Source organism: Taudactylus pleione, unplaced genomic scaffold (assembly GCF_031769625.1).
Source record: "Taudactylus pleione unplaced genomic scaffold, aTauple2 ptg001508l, whole genome shotgun sequence".
Classification (NCBI taxonomy): Eukaryota; Metazoa; Chordata; class Amphibia; order Anura; family Myobatrachidae; genus Taudactylus; species Taudactylus pleione.
The window spans coordinates 294,026-315,803 of record NW_028285906.1 but is presented as its reverse complement, the minus strand read 5'-3'; positions in this window follow the sequence as shown (position 1 = coordinate 315,803).

Below are 21,778 nucleotides of genomic sequence, written 5' to 3'. Positions count from 1 at the left end.
AACATATGTGAAACATGACAATGCGGGAGTATATTTGGTGAAGGGCAGAGAAGTAAGAGAAATCTTTGGCAGTAGGGCACTCAGTCAGTGTCAATTATGAAGAGCACAATGCTTCTTTATGTACAAGTCCACCTGCTTGTATGCCAAGCACATGTGAAGATACACGCAGCACCTGAGCCGTTGCGGGATCCTAACGTCGATAGCTGCACCCCCAATTCACCTATCGTAAAGGGAAACAGCAATTCAGAAGCTTAGGTAGATGTTCTTGGCTTCTTTCAGGTTGTGACAGCTTCTAATGATACTACGACACTGTCACAATGTGCTGATAGGCCTAATGGAGCAATAGAAAATCATATGTACTAGAACACGTGTAGGACGGTAGGAGTACATCGAGCATTAATGCTTGTAAGTTCAGCAGTCATACTGCAGCTGCATTAGTTTTGCAGGGTGGACGTGGCAATCATGCTGAAGAGCTCAATTCAATTTTAGAGCATTGGGGTAGGGAGATATATTAGCGGCTGATCCAGCTTTATATTATTAATAAGAGAGATTATACACATCTTTGTGGGTTTAAACTTTCATTGTGTTGTACTGGTATGACAGTATATGATAAGGCTTTATAATTGTGTTTTTATGTACATTGTTATGAATTGTAAAATTGGGTAGGTAAATGAAATAGGTACTGTAGGTACTGTAGTACATTTCATTACCAAAATACTTTTTCATTCTAGATTATCTTTGTAAACGTATATGCTTATTAAGGAATTAGAAGATACAGATGTGCTCACATACAGCTTGGCTGAAATCTCACCTAACAGCCCCGTTTGGTATGCCACAGACTTTGAGACCACACCAAGTGTCCCACCAGATACTTTTTCCTCAGAATATGCACCTAAGTCACATAATGATTGCGACAACGTTAATGCAAGGGTACACTGGCATTTTCTGTACTTCTCTGTGTGACTAAGTCGCTAATGTAGGTAAAAATTGCAAAAGTCATAGGGCCTGATTCAGAGATGTATGCAAACCCAATGGTTGGAGATCTGCAAATGTGTAGGTCTCTTTCTGAGACTACAGTCACCATACCCCTCTAGGCTGCACCATGATTGACATGCTGCAGCGGTTTGGGGACAAGGAATGGGCAGCAGCTAGAGTTCCCGAAAAAGGCGTATCGGCCATATTTTCTGGGAGTGGCGAGGGCAGTGTCTGCATCTTCCAACGTAGATGTGCTGGCATCGGCTACGGAACTAAGACGCCCATGCTAAGTAGATTTAGTCTCACTCAGATGCTTGTGATGGTGATCCGATGCTATGTTTTTGGATGCAGAATTCGAATCTGCGATGCTGGCAGTAGGTGTCTTCTGTCCTCAGACACCTCCTGCGGCATTAGCATATTTTCACATCACTGCTGTGTCCAAAGATGTAGCAGCGATGCAAATAGCATCCATCTCTCAATCAGACCCATAGTTCTGATAGGAACAACTGGGCCATACCTTGCGCCATGTATCATTATGTTTAGTCTGTGACTTTATACCAAAAACCATTGCAGTGTGCCTGGTACACAGGGGTGTATCTCCCCATTGGCTAGGATAGCACTCGCCAGGGGCGCCGACCAAAGGGGGGGCACCGCCCGGCAGTGCCACAAGTAGCCAAGGGGTGGACAAGTCCCCCGGCCCCACAAGTGTAGGGCAGACCGCAGTGATAGCGGTCTGCCCTACACAGTTTACAAACACACATCCGCCAACGGCGGCTGTGTGTTTGTAATAGCAGCCAGCTAATGAGAGTCAGACAGACTCATTTGCTGCTGTATCATCCACGGAGGGAGCCGGCTGGATCTCACTCATGAGCTCCGTGTTCCGGCTCCCCCCGCAGCATGTGATGGGAGAGACGTCATACGTCATGACATCTCTCCCATGCAGGAGAAGAGCGTCCGGGACTCAGGACCTCATTCAGAGTCGGACGTAGCAGCCGCATGGTCGTACGCCACCGATGTTCACTTAACTGCACATGTGTAAAGTTCGCAATGCGCGTGCGCACACAGCCAGGTCGGTAGTTTGAGTGACAGAATGAGGCGTTTGTGGGTGGTAACAGAGGAAGGTGCTTGAAAACGGGGGAGTGGAGATCCGAACGCAGGCGTGCCTAATTATGCGAACGGCGTTTTATGGGAGTGCATAATTAACAAAGTAGTGTCATAGCACACGTGACATGGGAGGTTTTCACACCGACATGATCGTAGAGCTTAAGAGAGGGTATGGTCAACCTTAAGCTCTACGACCAGTTCCGATGGTCTCGATTAATCCTTATATGCCCGGAGATGACGTGTAATGCGTACGAGAAGGGGGCGTATTTTTTTGTCTTCCGGCCGCTTCCTCCCCTTGGTCGGCCAGCTACCGATCCGATTTTAGGGACGCAACTTGCGAGTGCATCATTTACATATCTGGTCCCTCTTCCCGTACGACCGTGCGGCCGCAACGACCGACTCTGAATGAGGTCCTCAGAGCGGACAGCGGCGGTCGCGTCAGGAGCAGTGATCAGGTAAGTTGAATTTTTTTTTTGTTCTTTGTGTGTTTGTGTGTGTAATCCTGGCACTACAGGGGGGTGCACTGAAATAGGGGGTGGCCGCTACTGAGGGCTCTTTATGGGGGGGTGCCCGCTACTGGGGGGCACTGTATAGGAGTGGCCACTACTGGGGCAATTTATGGGGGTGGCCACTACTGTGAGCACTGTATAGGGGTGGCCACTACTGGGGGCAATTTAGGGGGTTGGCCACTACTGGAGGCACTGTATAGGGGGACTACTACTGGGGGCACTGTATAGGGGGGGACTACTACTGGGGTCTACTACTGGGGGGCACTGTGTGGGGAGACTACTACTGGGGGGCACTGTGTGGGGGGGACTACTACTGGGGGGCACTGTATAAGGGGGCTACTACTGGGGACAATGTATAGGGGGGCTACTACTGGGGGCAATGCAGCATAGGGGGGATTACTACTGGGAGATTACTATTGGGGCACTGCATGGGGGGGGTGCCAGTTCATTACATTGCCAGGTGCGCTTGGATCACTAGATACACCCCTGCTGGTACACCCGTGATGGAGAGTCTAAGTCATGCCAAGTGTCTCACACCATATGTCGCAAAAATGCTAGCTGGCGACACATCTGTAATAAATTTTCAGAGCCGTCTTTTATTTTCTTGCTTTGATCTCCTTAGTCAGGAGGATACAGCCTCCTGTGACAGCAGCCCTTTCTATTCTATTGACTCATACAGAACACTTTAGAAGTTTTTTTTTCTTTATTGTATAATAAAGATGGCACGTGACTGAAGTGTGCGGTCATAGGCAACAAGTTTTTTCTATTTAAAATTTCCAGATTTTCTGGTTTCTACTTGTTTTCCCTGTCAAAATATGCACTCAACATACAATACAATAGTATATACATAACATAAAGCTCATATATAGAAAAAAATAAACCAAGGCTGAAAAGGTAATTTGACCCAATAAGAGACATTTTGTAATGAAACATAAATCACCTATAGGGTGGGATTCAAATAGCACCACTAACTGAGCGGGTGCTAATTGATCACGTTCCGTATTCAATTAACCCCACTCATCGGGGATTTCTTTTTGGGTCTCCTGATAATAAATCTCTCTCTCTTGGGGCTCTATTTACTACAATCTGCATTAATATGCAGATTGTACTGTGATATTACCGACTGAATTTGCATTACGAATTCAGGCAATATCACAGGGATTTATTAAAAATCCCTTGCAGGGACAGAGCTTGCGTTAAAGCTCTGTCCCTGCGAATATCCTCCGCAGCGAATCCCCTCCACAGCAATCCTGCCCCACTTTAATTTCGCTTACCTCTGGTGATCGGTGCTCTGGTGATGTCCTCTGTGGCTCTGGTCAGCTGGTCTCCCATCCTGCACTGTGACCCGGTCACAGTGCAGGATAGGACACCAGCTGACCGGAGCAACGGAGGACATCAACGGAACAGGTAAGGTTTTGTTTTGTTTTTTTAATATTTTTTTTTTTTTAGCAGTGATCAGAGTGTGGTCTGGTAAGACCACACAGCTGATCACTAGGGTCGGCTCCGGGCTTTTCTCTGCCTGTTAGAGCAGAGCAGGAGTCCGGTAACTGGGGGAGACCCTGGATAACACCACCTCCAGGTGGCTTTATTATCACAGGGCCTCCCCCAATATTTTTTCACAAATTATTTTTAGTAAATCTCAGACAGATCACGTTTCCCATTACAATTATGGGAAATGCGATCTGCTTACTAAAAATATGTGATAATTATGGCTTGAAGTAGAATTTTACAAATTCTACTCTAATTGCCCTTTAGTAAATATAGGTGAAACTAAAATAATGTGAAAAGGGTGTGAAAACACCCTTTTTCACTTTATTTTAATAAAAATAATGTTAATAAATAGAGCCCTTTGTCTCTCTCTTTCTCTATTGATTTCTTAGTCTGTCTCGCTCTCCGAACTTGACTCTCATGCAGATTGCAGAACACGCCTCACTTGTTCCGTTTCTCTATTGTCTATCACTCACTGACAGAGAACTATTCAACCCCTCCCAAACTGAGCATTCACCCTTAAACTTTTGGGTGTGTTATAAGTATAAAATTAACTTTAGAAAACAGCATAAAAAAATTATATGTGTGTGTATAATGGAACGGGGGGCATCCCCAGATTTGCAATTTACCTCAGGAACTCCTGATTGCCTAAAAATAATATAGTAGAATGTTTTTCCATTAATTTCAGTAGACAATGTCTGTCAATGTGCAGAAAGACCACATACATTGCTGAGTGTAATAAATGGTAAAACAGTACATAAACTCCTCTTTTCCCCAATCTTTTTTATGTGGTATTTTGTAATCTATGAAACTCATCCACTAGATAAGCCAATACATTGCATAAATACTAGGGGTGTGCACCGGCCACTTTTCGTGTTTTGTGTTTTGGTTTTGGATCTGGATCTTTCTTCGTGTTTTGGATCTGGATTGGTTTTGCCAAAACCACCCTTCCGTGTTTTGGGTTCTGGGTTTTGTGTTTTGGATCTGTATTTTTTTTAAAAAAAGCATAAAAACAGCTAAAATCACAGAATTTGTAGGTTTTTCTGCTCCTATGCTATTATTAACCTCAATAACCTTAATTTCCACTCATTTCCAGTCTATTCTGAACACCTCACACCTCACAATAGTGTTTTTATGTCCAAAAGGTTGCACCGAGGTAGCTGGATGACTATGCTAAGCGACACGAGTGGGCGGCACAAACACGTGACCCATCTAGGAGTGACACTGCAGTGGCAGACAGGATGGCAGTTAGAAAAACTAGGCCCCAAACTGTACATAATGCAAAGAAAAAAAAGAAGTGCAAGATGGAATTGTCCTTGGGCCCTCCCACCCACCCTTATGTTGTATAAACAGGACATGCACACTTTAACAAATCAATCATTTCAGCGCCAGGGTCTGCCACACAACTGTGGCTGAAATGATTGGTTCGTTTGGGCCCCCACAAAACAAGCTGGCAATTAATGTGTCCCTGCACAAACTGGCTCTACGGAGGCAAGATGTCATCCTCATCCTCCGATTCCTCACCCTCTTCAGTGTGTACATCCTCATCCTCACAAAGTATTAACTCGTCCCCACTTGAATCCACCACCACAGGTCCCTCTGTACCTTCTGGAGGCTGGTCTCCCTGGAAGAGCTGATAATTCATTTTGATGAACATCATCTTCTCCACATTCTGTGGAAGCAACCTCCTACGCCTTTCGCTGACAAGGTTCCCGGCTGCACTAAACACTCTTTCGGAGTACACACTGGAGGGGGGGCAACTCAGGTAAAATAGAGCCAGTTTGTACAGGGGCCTCCAAATTGCCTCTTTTTCCTGCCAGTACAGGTATGGACTGTCTGACATGCCTACTTGGATGCTGTCACCGATGTAATCCTCCACCATTCTGTCAATGGTGACAGTATCATATGCAGTGACAGTAGACATGTCAGAAATTGTTGCCAGGTCCTTCAGTCCGGACCAGATGTCCAAACTTGGTCCTGCCTGCCCTGCATCACCGCCAGCGGGTTGCTTAGGATACCTAAGTTTTTTCCTGGCAGCCCCAGTTGCGGGAGAAAATGAAGAAGGAGCCGTTGACGTGTCACGTTCCGCTTCAGCTGACAGTGTGTTCACCAGCAGGTCTTTGCACCTCTGCAGGCTTGTATCGGCCGGAAAGAGAGACACCACATAGGATTTAAACCTAGGATCAAGCACGGTGGCCAAAATGTAGTGGTCTGATTTCAACAGATTGACCACCCTGGACTCCTGGCAAAGCGAATGAAGGGCTTCAACCACAAGTCCCACATGCCGAGCGGAATCGCTCCGTCTTAGCTCCTCCTTCACTTTCTCCAGCTGCTTCTGCAAAAGCCTGATGAGGGGAATGACCTGACTCAAGCTGGCTGTGTCTGAACTGACTTCACGTGTGGCAAGTTCGAAGGGCTGGAGAACCTTGCACAACACGGAAATCATTCTCCACTGCACTTGAGTCCGGTGCATACCCCCTCCTTTGCCTATGTCATAGGTGGATGTATAGGCTTGTATGGCCTTTTGCTGCTCCTCCATCCTCTGAAGCATATAGAGGGTTGAGTTCCACCGCGTCACAACCTCTTGCTTCAGGTGATGGCAGGGCAGGTTCAAGAGTGTTTGCTGGCGCTCCAGTCTTCGGCATGCAGTCGCTGAATGGCGAAAGTGCCCAGAAATTTTTCGGGCCACCCAAAGCGTCTCCTGCACGCCCCTGTCGCTTTTCAGAAAATTCTGCACCACCAAGTTTATTGTGTGAGCAAAACATGGGACGTGCTGGAATTTGCCCAGATGTAATGCCCGCACAATATTGGTGGCGTTGTCAGATATCACAAATCCCCAGGAGAGTCTAAGTGGGGTAAGCCACTGGGCGATGATTTCCCTCAGTTTCTCTAAGAGGTTGTCGGCGGTGTGCCTCTTACTGAAACCGGTGATACACAGTGTAGCTTGCCTTGGAACGAGCTGGCGTTTCTGAGATGCTGCTACTGGTGACGCTGCTGCTGTTGCTGCGTAAGGTGATACATCTACCCAGTGGGCTGTCACAGTCATATAGTCCTTAGTCTGCCCTGTTCCACTTGTCCACATGTCCGTGGTTAAGTGGACATTGTGTACAACGGCATTTTTCAGGACACTGAGGACACTTTTTCTGACGTTTCTGTACAGTCTCGGTATCGCCTGCCTAGTGAAGTGGAATCTAGACGGGATTTGGAACCGGGGACACACTACCTCCATCAATTGTCTAAATCCCACTGCACTAATGGCGGAAACCGGACGCACGTCTAACACCAACATCGCAGTCAAGGCCTCAGTTATACGTTTTGCTTCAGGATGACTGCTGTCGTACTTCATCCTCCTCGCTAAGGACTGTTGGAGGGTCAATTGCTTAGTAAAAGTAGTGGTGTTCCTACTTCCTCTCTGGGATGATGAATGACTCCCAGCAGCAACAGCAGCAGTAGGCGTAGCAATGCAGGATCCTCCAGAGGAATCCCGGATAGGAGAGTCAGTCATGCCAGTGACATGGCCTGCAGGACTACTTCCGATCCTGACTAAGGAGGAAATTGACGAGGAGGGAGTTGACGGTGTGGTTTGCAGGCGCTTGGATACAACAGGACAACGGGATTTAGGTGTCCCTGGACTGCTTACGGTCTTAGCCAAAGTTTCTGAACTTGACAGTAACTTTTTATGAACGCGCTGCAGGTGCCGTATAAGGGAGGATGTTCCTAGGTGGTTGACGTCCCTACCCCTACTTATTTCACCTTTACATATGGTACATATGGTGACATCTTCAATTTGCATATCAGCAAGTGGACTGTGGGTGCTCCTTTCAGCACTTGCAGGGGGCGTGCAAATGGTGGAAAGAGCCACCTCTTCCCGTCCAGTGCTGGGAAGGTCAGGCATCGCAACCACCACCACACTTGGACTGTCCTTGGGGATTTGTGATATCTTCTTAGAAAGCACAGTTCTTCGCTGTGCTTTTGCCAGCTTAACTCTTTTGATTTTTTTAGTGGGAGGAGGGCTTCCATCGTCATGTGAAGCTGAACCACTAGTCATGAACATAATAGGGATCGACCTTAGCCGTTCCTTGCTACTCCGTGTCGTAAATGGCATATTGGCAAGTTTACGTTTCTCTTCAGCTGATTTAAATGTCTTTTTCAAGGTCATTTTCCTGAACTTTGCCATTTGGGATTGTATGTGCCCTCTACTATGACATTGGGCATCGGCCTTGGCAGACGACGTTGATGGCATGTTATCGTCTATGTCATGACTAGTGGCAGCAGCTTAAGCACTAGGAGGAAGTGGTTCTTGATCTTTCTCTATTTTATTTTTATCGGAGAAAGTTTGGTCCTCCATTTATGTTATATCGATTTGATATATACGTGCGGCTAAACACAGAAAATATTTTTTTATTTTTGCTGGAGAGTAGTGCACTTTCTGGGTTACACCAGCCTTTAAAAAATGAGCCAGCCAGCTCTTTACTTATGGGACACAGGCGCACACTTGGCGCTGCTCCTTTGTTGATGCACGTACGGCTACTGCGCACACAATTCACAAACACAGAAAATAATTTTTTTTTTGGTTTGGACTGGAGTGTACTTTGGGGGTTACAGCACCCTTTAACGGTCAAGCCAGCCGGCCCTTTACTTATGACACAGGCGCACGCTTGGCACTACTTTGTTGATGCACGTGCGGCTACTGCGCACACAATTCACAAACACAGAAAATAATTTTTTTTTTGGCTTGAACTGGAGTGTACTTTCGGGGGTTACAGCACCCTTTAACGGTCAAGCCAGCCGGCCCTTTACTTATGACACAGGCGCACGCTTGGCACTACTTTGTTGATGCACGTGCGGCTACTGCGCACACAATTCACAAACACAGAAAATAATTTTTTTTTTGGTTTGGACTGGAGTGTACTTTCGGGGGTTACAGCTCCCTTTAATGGTCAAGCCAGCCGGCCCTTTACTTATGACACAGGCGCACGCTTGGCACTACTTTGTTGATGCACGTGCGGCTACTGCGCACACAATTCACAAACACAGAAAATAATTATTTTTTTGGTTTGGACTGGATTGTACTTTCGGGGGTTACAGCACCCTTAACGGTCAAGCCAGCCGGCCCTTTACTTATGACACAGGCGCACGCTTGGCACTACTTTGTTGATGCACGTGCGGCTACTGCACACACAATTCACAAACACAGAAAATAATTTTTTTTTTGGTTTGGTCTGGAGTGTACTTTGGGGGTTACAGCACCCTTTAACGGTCAAGCCAGCCGGCCCTTTACTTGTGACACAGGCGCACGCTTGGCACTACTTTGTTGATGCACGTGCGGCTACTGCGCACACAATTCACAAACACAGAAAATATATAATTTTTTTAGCACTTGGGGGGAGCACCCCTGATGGACAGAGCACCCCCTGGACAACACTACAGCACCCCTTTAGGACTGGGACACTGCACAGGACTTTGGAGTGGACACAGCCCCTATGGAGAACTGACTGCACAACACAGTCCAGCCAGCCCCTATGGACTTTGAAGTAGTGGACACAGCCCCTATTAACAACAGCAGCACAGCACAACACAGCCAGCCCCTATGGACTTTGAAGTAGTGGACAACAGCAGCACTACACTACACTACACAGCCCTAACTCCCACCCTCCCTCTTCACTGTCCACAGCCGAGTGAGAAAATGGCGCCGACGCGGGTACCTTATATAGGATCCAAAACCCGCAAGACTCGGAAGGCGGGATGATGACGTTTTGCCTCGATTTCAGATCCGAGTCAGGCGGGAAAAGTCGAGCCTGACTCGGATCGGACTCGGATCGGGGGGGCTCGGGGGGGTTCGGATTTCAGAAATCCGAACCCGCTCACCCCTAATTACTACACATACATCACATTACTACACACACATACTGTACATCACATTACTACACATACATCACATTACTACACACACACATACTGTACATCACATTACTACACATACATCACATTACTACACACACACATACTGTACATCACATTACTACACCCACACATACTGTACATCACATTACTACACCCACACATACTGTACATCACATTACTACACATACATCACATTACTACACACACACATACTGTACATCACATTACTACACCCACACATACTGTACATCACATTACTACACATACATCACATTACTACACACACACATACTGTACATCACATTACTACACCCACACATACTGTACATCACATTACTACACCCACACATACTGTACATCACATTACTACACATACATCACATTACTACTCCCACACATACTGTACATCACATTACTACACATACATCACATACAAACACACAGTAATAGATCGCCCTCCCTCCCCCATGGCACTGACATGAGTTATACATGTGGCAGGAGCTGCAGGGAGCTCTAACACTCACAGTCTCAGGCAGCTCCTCTGTCTCTGTCTTCAGTGTCCTCCGGCATCGGCTCCTCCCCCCTCTGTCATCACAGGCTGGCCAGGGAATGCTGGGAGCAGCAGTCTGTGAGCAGGGGAAGGCGTGCCCAGGAGACCTCACAGCAGCCACACTCCTGCCTCCCTGCACCCGGTGAGTGCGCCCCTCCGTCTTAAGCTCGGGCCCCGCCCCCTTTACCTCCGGACTCGCGCATGCGCAGTCCGGATTTTTAGACAGGGCAGAGGGAATGCGGGGGATTCAACTTACTTTACAGGGTTGCGGGAGCTCCCACCTTTATTCGGGAGACTCCCGCGAAAATCGGGAGGGTAGGCAACTCTGATTTATAATAGATTTCAGTTTACTAAATGGCAGAATATGGTTTTATCCTCTATAATGCAAAAGTTTGAGGAATACTTTGTACCAAGAAAAAATGTGACATACACAGTGTTTTGTTTGAATTGTATATGCATTCATAAGGACACTGAAGCATGGGTGACAACAACTGCTATGCTTCTTTATTCAGCCATTTGCAAACTATACACACACTGTACACCAGACTACACCCACTTCCCAGCATTCCCCATGGTCCTAGGGACCGTCACACCATCACTGAAGATTCAGGCTTTCACATATGCAGGGCCGGATTAAGGTCTGTGGGCAACAAACATGTGGGGGCCCCTATTAAATATGGACAAAATGGGGGTATGCGCAATGGGGACCGTATCGCTCGTAAGCAGTACATTGACAAACAGCGATAAGCTAAGTTTAGCACTGTTTGTTAAATACTGAAAGGGGGACATTTAGCAAGTGACATAACCCCTTTAGCACTGACTCCCCAGAGAAATCAAACTTCAAGCACACACAAGAAAAAAATACACAATATACACCCACAGGAAAAAAACACACATATAGGCAACCACATGAAATATTACTCACCAGTTGCACAATCTTATCCATATTACACCGCACATAGTGCTCCTGATTCACATTACACCACATACTGTAGTAATAGTGCCCCTTATTCATGTTATGACACACAGTAGTACCCCTTTTACACAATGCCCACAGTAGTGCCCATTATACACAATGCCCACAGTAGTAGTGCCACTAATACTCATAATGCCAACAGTGCCTCTTACATAATGCCCACAGCAATAGTGCTCCTTATGCAGTGCCCCGAGTAGTGGTGCCCCTTATGCAATGCATCCAGTAATGGTGCCTGTATGCAGTGTCCCCAGTAGTGGTAGTGCTCCTTATGCAGTGTCCCCAGTAGTGGTAATGCCCCTTATGCAGTGCCCCCAATAGTGATAGTGCCCCTTAGACAATGCCCCCAGTAGTGGTAGTGCCCCTTATGCAGTGCCCCCAGTAGTGGTGTCCGTTATGCAATGCATCCAGTAATGGTGCCCCTTATGCAGTGCCCCCAGTAGTGGTAGTGCCCCTTATGCAGTGCCCCCAGTAGTGGTAGTGCCCCTTATGCAGTGCCCCCAGTAGTGGTAGTGCCCCTTAAGCAATGCCCACAGTAGTGACAGTGGCCACAGTGGTAGTTCCCCTTTTGCAGAACCCACAGTAGTGATGCCCTTTATGCAGTGCCCACAGTAGTAGTGTCCCCAGGAGTGGTGCCTCTTATGCAGTGCCCCCTATACAATGCCCCCTTTAGTAGTGCCCCCAGTAGTCATGCCCCCTGTAGTAATGCCCACTGTGGTAGTGCCCCCAATAGTAATGCCCCAGTAGTAATGCCCCCTATAGTAGTGCCACCTGTATAAATGCCTCCACTAGTAATGTCCCCAGTAGTAGAGCCCTCAGCAGTAATGGCCCCAGTAGTAGTGCCCCCTGAGTATTGCCCCCAGTAGTAGTGCCCCCTGTAATAGTGCCCCCTATAATGAAGTTGCTTGCACACACACAAAATAACCCCTAATACTTACCCTAAGCCCCGCTTCCACGTCCGCTGCCATCCGGTGCGGCTGCTCCTCTGAACTATGGGAGAGACGTCATGACGTCCCTCCCATAGTGCACTGTGGGAGCCGGAAGCTGGAGCTCACTCCAGCTCCAGCTGCTGCTGTGGGGTGGGATCCGGGCGCCCGCTGGTAACAAAATCTCAGTGGGCGCCCGGCAAATAAAGCCTCCCTGCGGCACCGGGGTTCAGTGGGCGGGCGGAGGCGGAACTGGTTCCATCTCCCATTCCGGCCCACTTAAACCCGGTAAGTGCGGGGGCCCTTAATGTGTGCCCCACACATTAAGGGCCGGCAGCCCACTTAACGACCGCCCTTTTCACCCTCCCATTAATCTGGCCCTGCACCTACAGTATAAGTAAGGGAGTTTCTACACACATTAAGCATATGTAATGCAATAACATCACATCCTCTTTCCTTTAAAGATAAACCCTGTATCCTTCAGTGCAACAATTCAACAATGCAATATGTTAAGATCATCGTCTAAGTAGAGATAAGCATGTCCAGTTTTTATTGAACCAATCCCACCTGAACATAAGGGATCCGAGTCTGGCTTGGATTTTACTGCCTAACTCGGAATACAAAAAAGGCAATATGTCATCATCCCCGCTGTCGTATTCTCACAGGTTTTGGATTCAATAAAGGTCCCAATGATTGGCGCCATTTTCACTCCGACTGTGGATAGTGTACAGAACAGACGTGCTCTGTCTGTTCAAGGATGCAGTGTTGTCAGGCTGGGGCTGCAATACTTAAAAAGGGGGTGCTGCTGTGTCACTGTTGTCCTGTCAATCAAGAGGCTGGGGCAGCTGCTGCTGTGTTGTCCTTAAAGGGTCTGGGGCTGCAGTACATAAAGGGGGGGGTGCTGCTGTGTCACTGTTGTTCGGTCAATCAGGGGGCTGCAGTACAAAAAGGGCTGCTGCTGTGTTGTCCATAAAGGGTCTGGGACTGCAGTACATAAAGGGGGGCCGTAGTACATAAAGTGGTGCTGCTGTGTTGTCCTGTCCATCAAGGGTCTAGGGCTGCAGTACATAGAAAGGTGTTGTGTCATCCAGGAGTGCTCTCTCAATCCAAAGGTGCTCTACCCCAGTGTAAAAAAAATAAAAAGTTAATTCAAATTAATGATTATCATTCCACAAAAAAATAATTTTTAAATTTTTTTGTGTGTGCCAGCTATGCTATAATTGTTCGGTGACACTGCCAACCAAACCGCAGTTTATCATCCACGTATTTGTGACTCTGCAGGTGGTCCATCTGCACTCCACAGGGGTGATTTGTTGTCCATAAAGGGGTGCTGTGTTGTTCATCAAGGGACTGCTGCCTCGTCCAGGGGTGCTCTTCCCCAGTGTAAAAAAAATAAAAGTTAAATAAAATTAGCATTCAACAAAAAATAAAAATAAATACATTTCTAGTTTTTTTTAGTGTGCTAGCTACTCTATTATTGTTTGGTGACACTGCCGGCGAGACCGCAGTTTATCATCCATGTATTGTGACACTATAAGTTGTAGCACAGTGTGTTATTCTTATTCATAAAAAATCTTGTGACACTGTAAGTGGTAGCACAGTGTTTTACTCATAAATCTTGTGACACTGTAATTGGTAGTGCAGTGTTTTACTCATAAAAAATCTTGTGACACTGTAATTGGTAGTGCAGTGTTTTACTCATAAAAGTCTTGTGACACTAAGTGGAAGTGCACTGTTGTACTCATAAGAAATCTTGTGACACTGTAAGTGGTAGCGCAGTTTGTTATGCTTTCTTATTCATAAAAAATCTTGTGACACTAAGTGGTAGCACAGTTTGTTATGCTTTCTTATTCATAAAAAATCTTGTGACACTGTAAGTGGTAGCGCAGTGTTTTACGCATAAAAATCTTGTGACACTAAGTGGTAGTGCAGTGTGTTATTCTTTTCTTATACATAAAAAATCTTGTGACACTGCAAGTGGTAGCACAGTGATTTACTCCTAAAAAATCTTGTGACACTAAGTGTTAGCGCAGTGTTTTACTCATAAAAATCTTGTGACACTGTAAGTGGTAGCGCAGTGTCTTACTCATCAAAATCTTGTGACACTGTAAGTGGTAGCACAGTGTTTTACTCATAACAAATCTTGTGACACTGTAAGTGGTAGCGCAGTGTGTTATTCTTTTCTTATTCATAAAAAATATTGTGGCACTGTAAGTGTTAGCGCAGTCTGTTATTTTCGTATTCAGAAAAAATCTTGTGACACTGTAAGTGGTAGCGCAATGTTTTACTCATAAAAAATCTTGTGACACTGTAAGTGGTAGTGCAGTGTGTTATTCTTTTCTTATTCATAAAAATATTGTGACACTGTAGGTCATTGATAACACAGTGTAATATTTAAGATTTGTACAAATTGATATGTGTGCTGTACCCCACTTCATTCATGTTTATTGAATGGAGAATGATCAGTTGAAAGGAGAGCAGGAACCACATATTAGGGTTGGAGCTGCTGCCAGTGCCATCAGTCATGACAACACTAGTCCGTCTACTTCATATACTAAAGCCGATACCCAAGGGCATACAGGGCTTACGTCAGGGCACTGCAGAAAGACATAAAATTGGCAAGGCTAAGGCCTTTGCCTTTATTTATGACTGGTGGTTCTGCCTCTTATGATGATGTAAGCCCTTCTCCCTGTAGACTTTTCAAGAAAAAAAAAAAATGTTAAGGCACAGGGACCAACTGTGTGCTCAGAAATTTCACAAATCCCTGAGGAGAGTCTATGTGTGTTGGCAGGTGCCATGTGTGAGCCTGACCTTTCCAAAACTGTACTAGAAGAGGAGCTCCTTCCACAACTTGTGCATCCTCTGATAATGTGGGGATGAGCATGTCGAAGCCGGATAATTGGCAGACAGAATCGGTTTAAAATTAGATCTGCACGACGCCATTTTGCGAATGACAATGAGGCGCCATTTTGTGACTGGCCGCCCAGCGCCATTTTAGTGAATCTCGCCCATTATAAGTACATATGGCAATGTTATTATTAGCGTTGTGCGATTCCCACGCAATAGAGAGAAGTTAAAAGTCCTCATCATATAAATACAGACAGCCACTAAAACATATAAAATGATCAACCCTGCAAAACACATACCATGGTGTACTCCACAAACACGTAGTCGCACAACTCTAACTAGAGTCTTTTCCCAAAACCCCAATACTGACACACTGCACACTTACATAAAAGGTTCCCTTGCATTAACATGTAATATTCAAGGTTTATTCAGTATTAGTAATGTTGTGAAATAAATGTTATTTGATATCTAAGGTTTAGTACATGGTAAGCAGACCGTGTTTGGTGTTGTACTGATCCACTGTGTCTTTGCAGATTTCCGGTATCATCGGTGAGAAGATCGCAACATGTATCTGCAAACTATGGACTATAGAGAGTTAAACATTAAAATGTACTCTATAATGTAACCAGCTTAGATTTATTATGCAGAGGGAAAAAGGACACAAAGGGCTGTTGGAGGCTAGTTTGTGTCCATACGAACTGACCTATGAAATATACTGTAACAGAAGAACCAGGAAGAAGAACCAATGAAATCATGCCAATCTGTTCTATTGTATTGCCTAACCCTGTAAGAGTATATATGTGGGCTCTCTAAACCTGGATGCCAGTGTTCTTGCTTTGCTGTTGACGGAGGTTTCAATATTGATGCCGGTATCTGGGTCCAGAGCGAGTGCATATGTAACAACTGTACCTTGGGTCTGTATGATTTATTTGCGCTAATTATATTTAGATCACAGCGTGTAACCATCTTCTTTTATACTGAATAATAACTGTTTGTGCTTTGGAACCACACTCAAAGTCTGAAAGCATTTATTTCTTGTGCGACTCATAACGCTAAATAGCGACAATTTTAGAAGGTATAGACAGGCAAGAATCGATAAGCAGCACAAGTCTAAATGTGACATAGAATTGAGAATGTTTCTGTGGAAGTGCACCAGGATGAGGAGGATATTTGTGTAGCTGACGCTAATAAGGATGCTGATGATGAGGATGTTGTTTATGAGGATGTTGTTTGTGTAAATCAGGCCCCAATGGAAACAATTGTTGCCCATGATAAGGAAAAGCCCATTGTCATGCATGGGCATAAAACAAAAAAAATCCACTTCTTATGTGTGGAATAATTTCTACCCAAATCCAGACAACAATTGTCAAGCCATCTTTACCTGTTGTCATGCCAGAGTAAGTAGAGGTAGAGGTCCTAATCATCTAGGAACCTCCTCCCTGTTACGCCGTCTACAGCGCATCCAACAAAAGTGTTTGCAAAATTCTGAAACTTTGGCTAAAAAAGTAACAAGCAGTCCAGCATCAGCTAGCTCCCTTCTCTCTGCTAGATCCAAGTTCCTGGCATCTTCACCACCAACACCGTCATCAACAATATCCTCAAGCATGATCGGAAGTAGTCCTGCATCTAATTTGATATGGCTAACTCAGTCCTCCCCTATCTTGGTTTCCTCAGTGGAATCCTTGAGTGCTATGCCTGCTGCTGCTGGGAGTGGATCTTCATCCCAGAAGGGGACCAGGAAGACTACTAGTAGTAGTTCTAAAAAACAATTGACTGGTAAAAAATCCTTTGCAAGGGGGTGCAACTATGACAGCAGTCGCCCAGTTGCACAACAGATCACTGATGCCATAACATCTATGCTGGTATTAGATGTGCGTCCGATATCCACTATTAGTGCAGTGGATTTTAGATAGTTAATTAAGGTCCTCTGTCCCCACTACCAAATCCCATCTAGGTTCCACTTTGCTAAAAACGCAATTCCCAGCCTGTACAGGGAAGTTAAAAAAAACTTAATTAGTGTCCTCCAAAATGCCGTTGCACCTACTGTCCACTTAACCACATATATGTGAACAAGTGGAATAGGGGAAACACAAACTTACATGACTATAACAGCCCACTGGGTGGGTGTATTGCCTTCGGCGGCACCAACAGCAGCAGCATCTAAGAAAAATCAGCTTATTCAGAGGCAGGTTTCTCTGTGTATAACCAGTTTAACTAAGAGGCATACTGATGACAACCTTTAGAAAAACTCAGGGCTTGAACTCTCCTCGGGATTTGTGATTTCTGACAACGCCACCAATATTGTGAGAGCATTACAGCTGGGTGAATTCCAATGCATCCCATGTTTTGCTCACACTATTAACTTGGTGGTGGAAAATGTTTTAAAAAATGACAGGGCCGTGCAGGAAATGCTCTACGTGGCCTGCAAAATTTCTGGGCATTTTTGCCATTCAGCAGGTCATGTAGAAGATTGCAGCACCTTCAAGAAATGTTGAATTTGCCCTGTCACCAGCTGAAGCAAGAGGTAGTTACAAGGTGGAACTCTACCCTTTATATGCTTCAGTGGATGGAGGAACAGCAAAAAGCCATCCAAGGCTACACAACGAACTGTGACATAGGAAGAGGAGGGAGAATCAAGCTCAGTGGAAAATACTTTTTGTGTTGTGCAAAGTGCTGAAAACCTTGAAAGAAGTCACCTGTGAAGTGAGTTCAATCACTGCCAGCTTGAGTCAGGTAATTCCCCTCATTAGACTGTTGGAAAAGCAGCTTGAGAAACTGAAGGAGGAGCTGAAACGATGTGACTTCGCTAAGCATGTTGGACTTGTAGATCAAGTCCTTTATTCACTTCACCAGGTTCCAAGGGTTGTTAGGATCTTACAATCGGATCAATGCATTTTGGCGACCGGGTTGGATTCCAGGTTTAAGTCATACATCATGTCTTTCTTCCCAGCGAACACAGATCTGTAGAGATGCAAAGAGCTGTTGGTAAGGAAATTGTCAGATCAAGCGGCACATGATGCAGTGATGACTCCTCCTTCAGTTTCTCCAGCAAGTGCGGCTGCAGGAAAAAACTAAACTTTCCCAAAAAAAGACCCACTGGTAATGCAGATGAGTCAACACAACTAAGTTTTGACATCTGATCGGGTCTAAAAGAATTGCCTACAATTAATGAGATCTCTACCGTGACTCCATCTGATACAGTCACCATTCAAAGAATGGTTGAGGACTATTTTAATGATAGCATCCAAATAGGCATGTCACGCAGTCCGTTTCACTACTGGCAGGAAAAAACGGCAATTTGGAGGCCCTTGCACAGACTGGCTTTGCTTTACTTGAGCTACCGATCCTCCAGTGTGTGCTCAGAAAGAGTTTCAGCACAGCTGGGAACCTTGTCAGTGATCAGCGTAGGAGGCTACTTCCTCAAAATGTGGAAAAGAAGATGTTCATCAAAAAGAGCTACAAAGTTCAAAAGGAAGACCTTTACCGCCAATTACATCCAAAAATTACAGAGGCATCTGAGGCTGTAATGGTGGATTCCAGCGGGGACAAATTAATATTGTGTTTAGATGATGTACACACTGATGAGGGTGAGGAATCGGATGATGATGGCAACAACATCTTGGGCCAAATGTAATAGGTTGTCTGTTTTAGTAAATTGCGAGTTTTGTGTTAAACTCATATTTTTTCACAACTCTCCAATGTAATTGGGTGTCAGTTCATGTAAACTCGCATTTTTTCAGAGTTACTAAAATTCCTTAGTATCAAACTCGCATCCAGATGTTTTCCCATTTAAAACAATCAACTCGCCCAATGTAATAGGGTGCGAGTTTCAAACTGACCAAAAAAAGTTTACCAAAAGTCCCCAAATAATAGACCTGCTTCAGGTCAGATTAACACAGAAACATGCACAAATCCATGAGATATGTGTATGTTTCTGTGTGCATACATGAAAATATTTTTTTTAATAAAAAAATTTACGTGCAGCCCCCCCCCCCAAAGCATAACCAGTCCCGGGCTTTCTAAAGCCTGACTTGCTTCTAAAAATATAGGTAACAAAATGCGTAGGGGTCCCCTGTATATTAAAAACCAGCACAGGGCTTTGCTGAGTCAACCCTGGTTGTGGAAAAACAGGGGACAGAACAAGTAAAGGTCCCCGGTATCTCCATAACCAGCACTGGACTCTTTCTAGTGGGGGGGGGGGGTAATGCCACAGCCAGGGAAAGCCTTTTACCAGTTTCCCTGGCCAAAGCATTACCCCTGACCACTAGTCAGCCCAGGCCATGGATCCCTGGGGAGTTGGGGCCCACCCCAAAAAAGGGGCTCCCCTCTCCAGGGCACCCCAGGCCTTGGCTGATAGCCCAGGGCTATCCCCGGCACCCGTGGGCGGTGGGTGCTGGGTTGATAATGTCAAAGTGTAGTGTAAAATAGATGTTTAAATATTGCCTTTGTAAAGCCAGTTTATGCAGGGAGAGATCATTGCCAGCAATGTCAGCTGCCCAGTGGTAGCTTGTTTTGTGGGGGCCCAAACAAACTAATCGCTTCAGCCAAAATTGGCAGTCCCTGTTGCTGAAGTGATTGCTTTGTTAAACTGTGCATTTCCTATTTACTATACACAATGGGTGGAAGGGCCCAAGGACAATTCCATCTTTCACCTCTTTACTTTGCATTATGTGCTGTTTGGGGCATTGCTGCCTGACATTTTTAATCTTATAGTTTATTAAACTGCCATCTGGTCTGCCACTGCAGTGCCACTCTGTGCCACGTTGAAAGCTGAAATGCCATATGTTAGTGCCACCCACTGCTGTCGCTTAGCTTATTCAGCCAGCTAGCTCGATGCAACCTTTTAGCCTAAACTGGATGAAATCAATATTGTGAGCTGTGAGGTGGTCAAGATTGACTGGAAATGATTGGAAATAAATGTTATTGAGGTTAATAATACCATAGGAACAAAAACAGGCCCAAATAATGTGATTTCAGCAGTTTTTATGATCTTTTTGATAAAATATAGATCCAAAACCAAAACACGCAATGGTGGTTTTCTATAACCAAATCCAGATCTAAAACCTGTGAATTTCTCTTTTGGGGCTTTCATACACAGTGTGTATTTTATCAACCATGTTGGACCTTTCTTGAATCATTGTTTGTTTACCATTATCAAAATTATCATACATTTCAGATGAAGGATATTCTTCAGTCATGTTGTCTCCATGCTGTTAAGGTTGAGATCTTAGATCCACCCGATGTCTTGTTACTTTTGTTCCACGCTTTGTACGAATAGTATAAGATCTTGGTGCTACCTGTGCTTGCACAGTACCTTTCTGCATCCAAATGCCTTTCTCATGGTCTCTGAGATGGACTTGGTCACCCTATCTAAGATCAGACAGCCTCTATCATGGAACAGTTTTTGTTTCACCTGCTGTTGTTCCTTACTCAGTCTGACTAATGTTAAATTATGCGTTTTAAGCAGTTCATCAAGTATTGGAAAATTTGCTGTAATCCTCCTTCCCATCAACATTTGTGCAAGAGAAAATCCATTCTGCAGAGGTGCACTGCGGTAGATTAAGAGACTTTTGTAGAAATCTTCTTTACCTTCCTGCGCTTTTTTTCATGAGACTATGTACAGTTCTTACTGAACTTTCCACCAATCCATTTGACCATGGAAGTGGGGACTTGACATAGTATGGACAAATTCCCAATCAGCGAATTGTCTAAATTCAACACTGGAAAACTGAGGATCATTATCAGTGAACACTTCCATAGGAACACCATGCCTTGTAAAGATTGACTTTATAAAATTGATGAAATCTCCCACATGCATAAGTGATTGCCAGAAGTTCTTTTTCTAGGAGCATACCTTGTTTCATCACTTGTCAATGCTCTAGATGCATAGATTACAGGTTGCCATGTTTCCTCATGTTCTTGCAACAATACAGATCCTAGGCCAAATTGCGAAGCAAAATTCTATTTCAATTTCCAGGATCAAAGAATCTTAGTACCGGTTGCTCTGTAATGGTCTGTTTCAATTTCTTCTTTTCATGTGACCACATCCAACCATTATCTTTGTCCACTAACCATCTAAGAGGAGCTGATTGTTCTGAGAGTTGAGAAATAAACTTTCCTAAGTAATTAATCATTCGCAGGAATCTTCTGACGTCATCTTTGTTGTTAGGACGTTCCATATTCACTATGGCTGTATTTTTCCTTGGGTCAGGCATCACACCTTGATCTAAGACCACATCACCCATAAATGTAAGTGTTTTCAGACCAAATTCACATTTGTCCTTGTTTAGCTTTAGGTTCACTTTCCTGGTTAGTTCCATCATTTGTCTCAATCTAGAATCATGTTCTTCCTTTGTAGAACCCCAGATAATAATGTCATCCATCATTGTCTCAACACCTGGAATGTGTTAAAAATCATGTGTATTATTTTGTGGTATATTTCTAGAGTGGACAGGGGGCCTGATTCATAGCCGCCCGCTGCTGGCGAGCGCTCACTCTGAAT